Genomic DNA, 13,830 nt, shown 5'->3' with positions numbered 1-13,830 from the left:
GGTTTACTCAGCTACCTTTTTTCTACAGCTCAGACCCAGATATCCAGAGATGGTACTGCCCACAGTGTGATGGAGCCTCCTACATCATGAATCCAATGCGGGAAAACATAGTTTCCTCTTATCATCTCCAGGGACCTTTTTAATTTTATACTTTCTGTTCAGATAGGCACCCTACTGTGGAAGCTAACTTTGTCACCTATTCTCATCCTTGACCCACTGAAGACTAAGAACTCTTTTTCTAGTTCCTAAGAGTGTTATTGACTGATAGTTCTCGGCTAGGGTTCTTTTTGGGGGGCTCTGTCTAGGAGCCTCCTAAGAGATCTACTCTGTTCAAAATTCTGCCTCTTCCCTAGGGTGTCTTGTACTCAATGACTGTTGTTACTGATAGTAGAAAGTTTTGGCTCCTTGCCTACATTTTAGACAATTTTGGAGGGTCAGCCCATTTTCAGAACAATTGATGCACTTAACAGAGGCTCTTGAAGCAACAGCATTGTAGTTGAGTCCTCTCTGTGACTATTCTTTGTCTTGGGTGGTGAGATTCAGAACGTGCTTCAAAAAAAAATTCTTACACAGAAATTTCTGCTTCATAGGGAATCTAGTCCTTTCTTCCTTAAAGTGTTTGTGAAAGGTATAAAGTAGCCATATACCATCTTTCTCTATAGATGGCTAATTGTCTACTAACTGAAAGGCTGTTTCTTTCATTAATACATTGTAAAAATGATTATAAATGAAGAGACCATTTCTGCCTGGATTTTAAACTAAGAGCTCCATTCCATTAACACATTTGTGTGTTCTTGGGCAAATGTTACACTTTTCAATTACTCTGAAATTATGATGTGTTGATCATCTGACAGATTTGTTTTGTCAAACAAAATATGTTCTTTTTTTAAAAATATAGGTAATTGTGCTCACTTTGGCAACACATCATTTAAATGTGAAGCAATACAGAGATGATTAGCATGGCCCTTGAACAAGGATGACATAATGATTTCTGAAGCATTCCATATTTTAAAATAAATAAATCAAATAGAGGTAATTATTAGCTTTTTCAATTTGATGTTTAGAAACAAGATTTTCTTTTTTATTCCTTCCTTCCTTCCTTCCTTCTTTTCCCTTTTTTTTGAGGCAGGGTTTCTCTGTGTTGCTTTGTAGGCCAGGCTGGTCTTGAACTCACAGAGATCCAATATTTTCAGTTTCAGCAAAATCAATTGTGATTTCCCTAGAGTTGAATTAATCTGGACATTGTAGTTTGGGGGAATGATTGCCTTTTAGTATTGGACATCCTGATCTATACATGTGGTTTATATTTGCACATAGTCTAGTCTTTAATTTATATCAATAAGATTTTCATAACTATCTGCATTGAGTTATCAGACATCTATTAGTGACTTTATCCCTAGATATTCCTTCAGTATATTTTATTATAAATGTTAAATATTTTAATAGGTTTAAGAAAAGGGTGTGTTATCATGTGACAGGGGGCAGGTATCTCTAGTGGTCTTCCTGAGCAGACTGTCTCTGAGGATGCAAACTTTGGATATTGTATCTGTTGTTTCAATATGGAGTTCATTTTGTCAGATGGATCAACTGTACTTTGTCCTACAGTTTCCATGTGTAAGAATAAAGACCTGGCTTTTAATGGAATTGCAAATTGGACTTGAAGCTAGTAAGATGGTTAGGAGAAAAATGTGCATGCTGCTGGGCCTGGTACCCTGTATTGGTTACAACGACCCACATGGTGGAGGAAGAGAGATGATTCCCAAAGGTTGTCCCCTTACCTCCATGTGTGGCCTTCCCCACAAACAAATAAATATATGTAATAAAATATTTTAAAAATACATTTTAGATTTTGTTTTTACTTGCACACAGAAATGTAATATTTTCTTCTGTGTTTTTATCTGTCATTAACAGTCACGATAAACTTGATTATTGCAACTCAGTTGTTAAAACTAGTGGTTTCTTTGCAGTTTTTGTGGCTTTAATGTACACACTAATTTAATTACGTATAATAAATTTTTAATCTTTATTTTCCAATCATTACCTTCTTTGGTGATATTGGTGTCAACCTTGTATTATTCTTGATCTCAAAATTAAAGTTTTAAAATTTCTACTGCTTAAGTGCTGTTGAAATTTAACTTGTGTACATATTTGTGGTAGATAATTTTTGCCATCTATATTTACTTATCATTTTCCATTTGCTCCCGTGCCTTGAAGGATGATATATGTGGACATCACTCATATTTCTTTCCTCCTGGATTCCAACTGGGTTCAGCCATTAGCAGGCTGGTATATTTCCTTTGGGGTATTTTGTTGCTAGGGATGAGTCTCCCTTACTGAGCTTCAGAGTATAGGCAGGCTACTATGCCATGTTCAATTGAAAGGATAAAAATAGTCTCCTGAAGATGACTTTAGAAGGATGTAACTGAGAAAAATAAATTTCTCTGGGCATTAGAGAGGTATAAGAATTGCTAAAGCATTTTAAAAATTACTTTTAGTATTATTGCTAACTTCTTTACATTTAAAATTGTAAACAACCCTTCTGATCATTTTCCTATAAATAAGCAAGGCACTGGGGATAGATCAATTTGACTCCCTAATTAGCAGTTATTGAACTCTGTCTTGCTGCCTGGGCTGTCTTGATCAAAAGGACTATCAATGTAACAGCCAGCTGGTCTACCCTTATGCCAAGAGGAGCCGTCTGGAATGCTCCACTGATGCCTTGAAACGATTATGCAAAAGATTGAAGTTGATTGCCCTGGCTCTTGAAGCCACTGCCCCAGTCAGGGATGTTAGATACAGTTGTATAGCAGACAGTCTACAACCATAAACCTTAGTAAACCCTTTCACCTCCACCAGAGGTGGAGCAAGTCTCCTGGTAGAAGGGCTACTGCGATTGGTACTAGGGACCAGGCCATAATTGGACCAAAACACAAGCCTTAATGACTCTGAGTGGTGTTAAAATTTGAGGCTGCGATTGACCCAAAGATGTGTATGATTGTTCCAAACATACGGTTACAATTGGTCTGAACACCCCTTTCAGGCTGTAGAGGTGGGCTGCTTAGGCTCGATGACACACTTCTGTATTGCAATGTAAGGTCTCATAAAGACTTTCCTAGACTACCTTCAGTCTTGTGAGCTGAACTGGTAATGTAAAGCAAGCAAACCAGCTTATTCAGAGAGCTTAATGGCAGCTTCCTAGATGAAAGAGTGGCAAACTCCACATCGGCTTGGCAGCCGAGGACCCTGGATGTGCTTCATAAGTAGACCAGATACTTCCTGGCTTCACACCCTCAGCACTGGGTTCTTCCATATTTCACCTTATATTCCTGAGTCCTGGGAGCCCTGTTCCAAGTACAGAATGTCTACAACCACAGCTTGATAGGTAAAGGGGTTCCAGGGTGTTTGATCTTGGCTTCTTGCCGAGCAATAGGATCCCAAAAGATCATTAAGCTTTTGTGTGTCATCCAGCTTCCCAGGCCTGGTTTCCATGTGCAGACTGTTAGCAGCCATAGTTTGATAGCTGAAGAGCTGATGCTGGATCCCACCTACCAGTGACCCTTTCCACCCAGGAATCCTGCATGAGGCCTGTGTTTGCACCCAGTGGTCCTGGCCACACCCAACACCCAGTTCCTAAGCAGCCTGACTCACATCCCAGCTTCTAGAGTGCAGTCCTGACAGAGGCAGGCACCCTATGTCATCTCTGCCGGTAGCTATGTCAGGCAGCCAGCTGCAGACAGCTGAATAAACAGTTAAGTGGCTGCAGAGCAGTAAGGAGAAAAAAAAAACTAGAGGGAACAACTGAAGTTCCTTCTTTCAAAGAACAGTTAAGTCTTCAGGGGCAAGGGCTTCAGGGATAAGGAGGCTGACAGCTGTTACAGTAGCTGCTCAAGGGTCCCAACACCCTCTGCCTGCATGGAGTCTATCACATTAGGGGGTGCCATTTGCTGTTGCTTCAGCCTGCTGCTGCCACTGCTGTCTCCAAACTCGGAGGGGAATGAAAGCTGCTGGAAAATCCAGCATTTGAAGCCCTTCCTGCCTTTCCACGATATCCATAGAGTTAGATGAAAGACACCTTCATCATCTGATGGCTGAGGAGACTCCCTGAAATTTGTACCCGAGCTTCTAGAAGCCAACAAGTTGCTTTCTTGTCCCCTTTGCTGCTTACATATTCCAAATGGCAATGAAGTGAGGGGAGAGGCCGTGCAGAACTTTATTGGAATATTTCTTAATTACATACACTAGAAATTATATCTTCCTCGTGATTTATAGAGAGAGGTGAGTCCTTGTTTTCACAGAGCTTCATTTCACTTAATAATAAGCTATGTACGTGATTTTACATATTATCTTTTTAAAAAAATCTTCCTTGTTTCAACTTCCCAGGCTGAGGCTATATCATATTTTTTTAAATTTAAGTTTAAATTAGAAACAAGGTTGCTTCACATGTCAATTCCAGGTCTCTCTCCCTTTCCCTCTCCTCCTCCCACGCCCTCATTTCCCCATGGAGGGTGAGGACCTCCATGGGGGTGTCCATAGTCTATCATTTCATCCAGGGCAGGGCCTAGACTCTCCCCCAAGAGTCCAGGGTGAGAGTGCATCTCTCATTGTTGGATGGGAGTCCAAAGTCCATTTGTATACCCGGGATAAATACTAAGTCCCATGCTGGATTCCCAGGCATCAGTCTGGGATTCAAGAGCTAACCCTTGTGAGGTCAGCTGTTTCTGGGGGTTAAACCAGCCCAGTCTTAACCCCTTTGTCTATCAGTCATCCCTCTCTGACACTGGATTTCTTGAGTTCAGCTCAGTGCTTAGCTGTGGGAGTCTGCCTCTGCTTCCATCAGCCAATGAATGAAGGTTCTGTTTCCCAGACTCTGGCAGTGGGATTGTAGGCTGGCACTCCCCTGATTCATGTCTAAAATCCATATATGAGTGAGTACATACCGTGTTTCTCTTTTTGTGACTGGGTTACCTCACTCAGGATGGTTTCTTCTAGTGCCATCCATTTGCCTGCAAATTTCAGGATTCCATTGTTTTTTTTTTCTGCTGAATAGTACTCCATTGTGTAAATGTACCACATTTTCTCTATCCACTCTTCGGTTGAGGGGCCTCTAGGTTGCTTCCAAGTTCTGGCTATTACAAATGATGCTGTTATGAACATAGTGAAAATAGACATTCTTGTTGTATGAATGTGCATCTTTTGGATATATGCCTAAGAGTGGAGTTGCTGGGTCTTGTTGTAGGTTTATTCCTATTTTTCTGAGGAATCTCCATACTGATTTCCAAAGTGGTTGTACGAGTTGGCACTCCCACCAGCAGTGGAGAAGTGTTCCCCTTTCACCACAACCTCTCCAGCATAAATTGTCATTGGTGTTTTTGATTTTAGCCATTCTGACAGAAGTAAGATGGTATCTCAGAGTTGTTTTGATTTGCATTTCCTGGATGGCTAATGATGTTGAGTACTTTTTCAAGTGCCTCTCAGCCATTTTAGAATCCTCTATTGAGAATTATCTATTTAGTTCTGTACCCCACTTTTTAATTGGATACTTTGGTGTTTTGGAGACTTGCTTCTTGAGTTCTTTGTAAATTTTGGAGATCAGCCCTTTGTCAGATGTTGGTGTGGTGAAGATCTTTTCCCATTCTGTGGGCTGCCTTTTTCTCTTGTTGACTGTGTCCTTTGCCTTACGTATCATATTTTTGCACAAGTACATGATAGTTTTTTCTAATCAATTCAATACTTTCATTTGCAAGATAAGATGATAATGATAATAGAAATAACACTGGCTTTATAATTTCATCATTCAGAGGAATTATGTACTCCAGTCTTTCCATGTTCCCTTCAATTATATGTTAACAAGCAGAAGGTTATAACAGCATAGACAGCTATGAATTCTCCTTTGTAGCAGTCATTCCTGTTTACTTGCCATCAAGTTCAGCAGAGATACCAAGGTTTTCTTAATGATTTTTGCTAATGTTGAATTTTTATACTTTCTTATATTTTACTTTCAGAAATAATTCTCAATGAATGCAAATTTTCAAAAAGATAAGCTTTGCTTTTTAAATGAATTATTTGGAAAAATTCAATTATAGAATATACAATCTATGCACATTATTATTTCAGTATTAGAGCTATTAAAGTTTCAATAATTATTTCCTTAAACCATATGCAGTAAAGTGGCTCTTATAATGAGTTTCTTCTATTGGTTTGAGTGTTCCTGTTTTACTAAAAGTTTTCAAGATTTTCTGATTCCTCTCTTTGTCTAGGTTGCTTGTATGTGAAATGCAAGCAAAATTTAAACTTTAGCTATATTAATGTAAAAACAATGTGCTGCTGACTTAGTTATTTTCTTATTGCTGTAGTAAAACAGCTTACCAGAATACTTAAAGAGTTTGAAGAAATGCAGTTTGTTGTGGTGGAAGAGACATGGCAGTGGGAATCTGGTGGATGGTGCTAACCAGGCAACAGAGAAAGGGCATGTCTCTGCCCAGCATGCTTTCCCCCTTTCAATTCTTTTATTTAGTTGAGGACCACAGCCCTGAGATGGTGCTGCTCACACGCAGGGTCACCTTTACCTTCTCAGTTAAACCTTTCTGGAAATACCCTTGAAAATGTAGATAGAGAAGCACCACCTCATCAACGCCTTAGACATCTCTTAATCCAATCAAGTTTGCAGTAGAAATTAACCATCACGTATAGTTCAGGCATAAAGCATAGTTGTGTAACTGGATAAAAGTAGTGAGCAATAGTCGGGAAAAGAAAACCCAAATTTGTTTCAACCAGATTTCCTGAAGCCAGTTCTTGAGTTGGTTGTTTTCTGTTTGGTTGCTTCAAACCCCAGCATCCCACTGGAGAACTCTCTTTATCCTTGGGACTGCTTGGAAAGCAATCTCACTTTCATAAAAACCGACTCTGATGTGTGTAGTAGCTCTCTAAAGCCAGGGGAAACAGTACAGTGCCTTGGTTCATCATCAAAGGATGCAGGAGTACACATCACTCTGAGCCTGAAATGGGGAGTAAAACAAAGAAACTTAGTCTTGTTAAACTGACCCAGGAAATGGAAAAGCTAAGCTGCTGTTGTACACTGAAACCAATGGGATGTTTGCTTAGGTTCCTCTATCACTAAAGAGTGTGGGTGCAAAGCACTTAGCTACCTTCTTCTTGGTTAGAGGATGTTTGTGTTAGGCATTGAGACTCTGGGATCAGTGCCTCTCTAAATTACTAATTGGGAATTTTACCATCCAGTACTTGACACCTGTCCTCTGTGAAGGTGTCTCTGTGCTGTTTATATTTTCCTTGATTGGTTCTTTCTTTTCTTAACTTTTATCAGTTAGCCATTCCAAAGTAAGCAACCTGTTATGAGGAAACAAATGGCAAGTGACTCTTGTCTGCACTTAGGCAATAGAGACAAGGCTACCAGATTGATACAGGGAGGTGAAGGTTTAAACCCAGAGTGAAAATAAAAATAAAAAATCAGAAAATTCCAATGGAAAATATCATTTTTGAGAAGGGCTGTGGTCAAATCTTACAAAATATTCTCTCTACTTTCAGAGGCATTTAGAAGTAGTCTGAGGAGAGAAGATAGAGTCGGGCTGGATGGAGGTGGATTAACTATGTTGGAAAACTTTCACAATTGGTTAATTTTTTAAACCTTGTCAAGACGCCATTTGAAAGATACTTGAAGTTCAATAAAACTAGAACTATGAATCTTGCATAGTTAGCAACTATACTGCCTTGATGTGTGGACTCACTTATGTCAGTACCATTTTTCAGTTATCCAAAGTCTAGACAATCATGGAAACCCTTAGGAAATGTGTTTGGAACAAAAATGGGGAGAGAAAAATAAAGCAGTGTACAACTACAAGCTTCCTTTATTTTTCTCTCTGCATTTTTTGTTCCTCTCTATAGTAATTTCTACTTTGAGATTTAAAGTTCTAGCTTCTTCATATGAAAGTAAAGATGCAGCTTTTGTCTACCTGTGTCTGGCAGATTCCCCTTCTTATGATGGTCTATAGTTCCTCCTGTTGGGCTGCTAATGACAAGATTTCCTCTTTTTAATTAACTTATTATTGTTTTTGAAGATAATGCTCCATTGTGTAAATACAAATTTTCCTTTATTCACTCACCAGAGGAGATCAAACTTGACTCATTATTTTGGCTACTGTAAGTAATGCTCTAACAAATGTATGAGTACAAATACCTCTTTGGAAGACTGGTTTTAACCCTTGCTATTTGTGGATCAGATGTTAGGTCTATTTAAAACTTTTAATTTGTGCTTTTATTTTTATAAGCATATAGTCTTTTTACAAGATAAAGGCTATCACTGTGATATTTTCAAGCATGTGAATAGCGTTTACACATTGATCGTGTTTATATTACCGATTGTTCATTTTTAAATTTTTTTCTATTTTTTTATTTAGGTTAGAAACAACCTTGTTTCACATGTCAATTCCAGGTCTCTCTCCCTTTCCTCCTCCCCCGCCCTTCCCACCAGGCTCCCCAGCCCCCCATCCAATCTCCAGTCCGATCCCCAAGGAGGGTGAGGCACTCCATGGTGGATCTCCAGTAACTGTCATTTCATCCAGGGAAGGGCCTAGGCCCTCCCCCAAGAGTCTCCGCTGAGAGAGCCTCCCATATTGTGGCATGGACACTCAAAGTCTATTTGTACACCAGGGATAAATACTACCCAAGGCCCCATAGATTACCTAGGCCTCCTCACTGACACCCACATTCAGGGGGTCTGGGTCAGTCCCATGCTTTCCACACAGCCATTAATCTGGAGTCCAAGAGCTCCCCCTTGTTCAGGTCAGCTGTTTCTGTGGGTTTAACCCGCCGATTGTTCTTTTAATCTTTATCCTGGTGCTGTCTGTCTTCTTCTCTAATAAACCCTCTTCAACACTCATGTCTTTGTGGTTTTATTTTTTTATCCTTTACCTCTCATTTTAAAACATGCTAGGCTTGTCTTTCTGAATCTGATTTATTCTACTTAGCATGATGATCTCTGGGTTCACCCATACATACTCTTGCAAATAAGACATCTATCTTCATTATGACTGAAGACCATCTGTAACCTGCATTTTCTTTATTCCTTCATTCACTGGTAAGCAACTAGGTTGAATGACAATGTGGTCATTGTGAATAGTGGTCTGGTAAGCATGGGATCCCTACTGAATGGTGAGTTTGATTCCTCTGGTTATCTACCCATTAGTTATATAGGTAGATGTTATAGTAGTTCTAATTTTAGTGGGGTTTTATTTTGAGGACTCTCTAGACTGGTTTCTATCATAACTGTGTTCATTTACATTTCTTCCAACAGTGCTTTCTCACTCTTGTTATTTTTTATTTTCTTGGTTATAGCAATTCTGACTGGTGCCAAACAGAATCTCAAAGTACTATTGATTTGTATTTCCCTATGAGTAAAGGTGTTGAATGTCTTGACATATAGTTATTGGCCATTGGTACTTCTTATGAAAACTATACAGTTCATTTGCTGGTTGGGTCACTAATTTATTTTGATATTCAAGTTTTTAGTTTTTTTTTAATAGACACTACATGCTTATTCTCCTTCAGATGAGTAACTGGTAATATTATGTTGTAGACTGTCTTTCCCCTCATCTTTTGTTATTAAAGCTCTTGGCTCAATCTTATTTGTCAGTTATTTCTCTTATTTCTCACATTTTCTGAGCCCTGTTCAGAAGACCGTTTCCTATGCTTACACATTCAAGTATTTCCCCTGTGCTTTCTGGTGGTGCCTGTGGAGTTTCCTGGCCTACATTAGCAAACTTGATCTACTGTGAGATGAGTTTTGTGCAGGATGAGAGATAGCATGAATATAATCCTCTATAAGAAGACATTCAGTTTCTCAGAGCCTGTTCAAGAGGCTATGCCCAACATATGTTTTGTTGAGAAGAAGATGGCTATAGATTCCTGGATTTATTTATGGGTCCTCTATTCCATTGGTCTACATTTTTGTGTAAATGTTGGTACCACCTGTGTTTTATTACTATGACCCTATGGTATACTTTGAGTTCAGGTGCTGTGATTCTTGTAAGTATTGATCTTTTTTACAAGTTGGAGCTGTTTGGTATCCCTTGTGCATCTATACAAATTTTAAGGTGATTTCTTTTCTAGTTCTTTAAAGAATGTCATTGGAATTTTGTTGGTGGTTGCATTGAAATTGTTGATTGTAAAAGGCACTTTAACAGTATTAATTCTTCCAACGATGAATGTGTTATATCATCCCATCTTTAGCATTTTATAGTTTTCAAAGTGGAGGTCTTTATCTTTCTGGATATGTTTATTAGTAGGCCCAATAATATTTTTAGAGGCTATTATTTCTTCATTTAATTTTTCATTAGCATATTCATTATTGGTAACACATTTACACAATGGAATTTACTCAGCTGTAAAAAACCCCTGAAATTATGAAAAATTTTAGGAAAATGGATGAAACTAAAATATGAAATGAAATGACCCACATTTGGAAAGATAAAAACCTCATGCCCTCTCTCATATGTGATCCTAGTTTGTAATTATACATGTATGTGTATAAATGGATATAAATGTGGGTAAACTCTAAAAATCTAGACAGAAAACCAAGAGGATAGAAAGTGGTGCAGAGAAGGGGCGGGGGTATATAAGGAGAGGTGACCTGAAAGGGGAAAAAGAGGATGAGGTGAGGGAAGGTGTGTGTGGGGGGAATGTGGAAGGAGAAGCAAGTATAATATACTTAAGTTTGAAAATAACATGAGGCCATGGAGGTGCACAGCACACACCTTTCATCCCAGCACTTGGGAGGCAGAGGAAGGCAGATTTCTCTGAGTTTGATGCAGCCTGGTCTATATAGCAAGTTCTAGATCATCTAGAGCGACATAGGAAGACCTTGCCTAAAAGAAAAAAAATAAAGAGAAGAAAATAGCATTATCACACATAGTATTTTGTGTGCTCATTTAAAAATAAAATCTAAAATCTGTTTTCTTCATTGTTTTGAAGTTGTTACTAGGTCTAAAAGTCATGAGGTTGGAGTCTTGAGGTCAGTATATGATCATATTTTCTGTAGGAAGGAATAACTAGATTTCTTTCTTCCCTGTATATAGCCCCTTCCTTTTTCTTCTCCCTTAATTTAGTACACTACCTAAAATTTCAAGAAATGCATTGAATAACAACAGTAATATGGGAGTCCTTATCATATTTCTTATTTCAGAGGAAATGCTTTCAGTTTTCCTCAATGAGAATGATATTTATGGCCAGTTTTCTATATGCAACTTTCATGTGTTGATGCATAATCCATCTGCATAGTTTGTTCTGAGCATTGATAATGAAGGAATTACAAAAGTCAAAGTGTTTTCTACATGTTGAGATAACCGCATGACTCATTGTCTTTGATTTTGTTATTTATTTTCGGGGGGAAATCAAGTGAGTTGAACCAACATTGCATCTCTGGAATGAAACCAACCTGAATGTGACATTTTGATATGTTCTTCAACTTGGTTTGCAAATATTTTGATAAGGTTTTCATGTGGTCTACAGATTTTTGTTGATTATGTCAGAAGTGGATCTTTGGGCTACTCTAGTTATACCTATATTAATATTTGTCTCATCTGTGTGTTTTTAAATTTTCCCTATTGATTAATTCAAAGCACTCACTGAAGCTGAGTAGGAATGAGTCATATGTATAGTAATTTGTATTGAATGACAGGAGTACAGTTTAGCAGCAGATTATCTTCCAAAATGTAGGGATTGGAGGATGGGGGATGGGGGGTTGGTGGGAGGGCATCACTGGAGGGATGGGAGAGGGAGCTGGGATTGACATGTGAAGCAACCTTGTTTCTAATTTAAATTTAAAAATAAAAAAAGAAAAGAGTCAGAGACATCTGATCATAACAGGAGGGCAGTCAGTACTGAAAGCATGCCAGTATTTGCTGTGAACTTTTGGGAAAAGACAATACGGGAACTTACATTTTCCAAAGTGCCAAGCTTGGTGGTGAGCTTTAGATGGCTCTCAGTTTTAGTACTGTGTTTTTTTTATGCTGAGAAACCCAGAATGTTTTGTAAGCACAGACTTTCTCCACAGCACAGGGATGGTCTAAGCTCAGGCTGCTTTTGTGTTTGACATCTGTTTCTGTGCCAGTTTTACCCATTACATCTCTCTCTCCTTCTGTATCTGTTAGCCCTCCCCTCCTCTGTGCTGCCCATCTGCCACAGTCTCAGAGGTGATATGTTGTTTCTCACCCTCTGTGTCAATAACTGGAGTCTCTTCAAGCCTGTTCCTTCAGGCACCCACGTGGCTGTTTTTCAGAGTCACAAAAGCTGGGGGCGCTGCTTGCCTTTAATCTGCCACAGTGGCCTTACTATCTTTAATATTTTGTACTCCACAATGGCTATAGTTAAATAAGCTTCATTGAATGCACTTCTGATAATCCCTAAGGATTTAACAGAACAACTTTTCAGTTATGATAGCAACTGGATCTACACCTATATTAGGTGATTTTTTCTGTTGCTATGATCAAGGAACTCTTCTCTTTGTGGAAGAGAGTTTATTTAGCCATGACAGCAGGGGCCTGAGAAATCTCATCTCCAACCTCAAGCACAAAGCAGAGGCAGCAGACTAGTAGTGGGATGAGGCTGTGAAACCTCAAAGCTTTCACATGGCGATATACTTCCTCTAGTGATGTCACCTCTAAACCATCTCTAACATCATCACCAATGGAGGACCAATTGCCCAAATACTAGTGCCTATGGGGGTAGATGTGGGGGGCTGCATGTCTCATTTGAATCACCATGGCACATTTCATCTTCTTTTCACTTCCCAGAAACTTTACTTTTTCAAGTGGGGGTGTATAGCCAGAAAGTTTGCAATTTTGCTTGCCCGTTCGAGGGATAGTGGTAGCAATTGGGGGTGCCTGAGAGAGTCTTAGATTTCAAATTCTTGGGGAATGGGGAAAATCTTTTCTGGGAAAGGTTTTAACTAGACATGCTTTTGGTGGGGGAAGGGTAGAGACTTCATCATAGACTGTCTCATGGTTCTGAACGGCCCTAGATTTGTGTTACAGGTCCCTCCGGGCAAAGATCTTGTTATGCTAACATACTGAGATTAAAAATACAATGAGGTTCAAGGTTAATACTTGGTCAGATTCATCAACTTGTTGGTCACTGGTGTTAACTGAGCTTTCTGTAGCTCCCTGATTCCTGTAAGAAGTGGGGCTGTGGACTTGCTGTCATGGGAGTCCTGCAGCTTGTCTGTTCTGTTTCCCTGCAGTGTGTCTGCTGCTGCAGCCAGGACAGTTCCTTCTAGGAGTTCCTTCCACTCTCTGGTCTGGTAGTGGCTGAGAGTTTGAATTATACAGACCTATATTCCCTCCCTCCCTCCCTCTCTCCCTTTCTCTGACCTTCCTTCTCTCTTCTTCCTCCCTTCCTTCTTTCCTCCCTCCCTCCTCCCTATTTCCTACCTTCCTTCTTTCTTTTTCTCCCTCCCCTTCCTTCCTTCCTTCCTTCCTTCCTTCCTTCCTTCCTTCCTTCCTTCCTTCCTTCCTTCCTTCCTTCTGTCCTTCCTTGCTTCTTCCCTACTTCCTCCCTAACTTCTTTCTTTCCTCTTTTCTTCCTTCTTCCCTTCCTACCTTCTTTCTTCTTTTCTCTCTCTCTCTTCTTCCTTCCTCCCTCCCTCCCTTTCTTCCTTCCTTCTTTCCTTCATTTTCTCTCTTTCCTTTTCTTTCATTCTTTTGATATCTTTCCATGTAGCCTGAGCTGTTGTGTCTATGTAGACCAGGCTGGCATTGAAGCTGAGACCATTCTAACTCTGCCCCTGATATGCTTTCATTCTAGATGATTCCCCCATGGTCT

The 13,830-nt window shown here is 39.4% G+C and overlaps 1 non-coding gene across 1 annotated transcript; it reads left to right on the top strand.

Moving 5' to 3' along the window:
• Window positions 1-904: 904 nt before the first annotated feature.
• On the top strand, window positions 905-1,011 carry LOC121143033. The gene has a single exon (XR_005880170.1). It is a non-coding gene; the product is annotated as a U6 spliceosomal RNA (small nuclear RNA).
• The last annotated feature ends 12,819 nt before the right edge of the window (window positions 1,012-13,830 follow it).

This window comes from Mesocricetus auratus, unplaced genomic scaffold, assembly GCF_017639785.1.
Source record: "Mesocricetus auratus isolate SY011 unplaced genomic scaffold, BCM_Maur_2.0 Super-Scaffold_100010, whole genome shotgun sequence".
NCBI lineage: Eukaryota > Metazoa > Chordata > Mammalia > Rodentia > Cricetidae > Mesocricetus > Mesocricetus auratus.
Note: the sequence above shows the minus strand (reverse complement) of the source record. Positions and strands in the feature narration are given on the sequence as shown.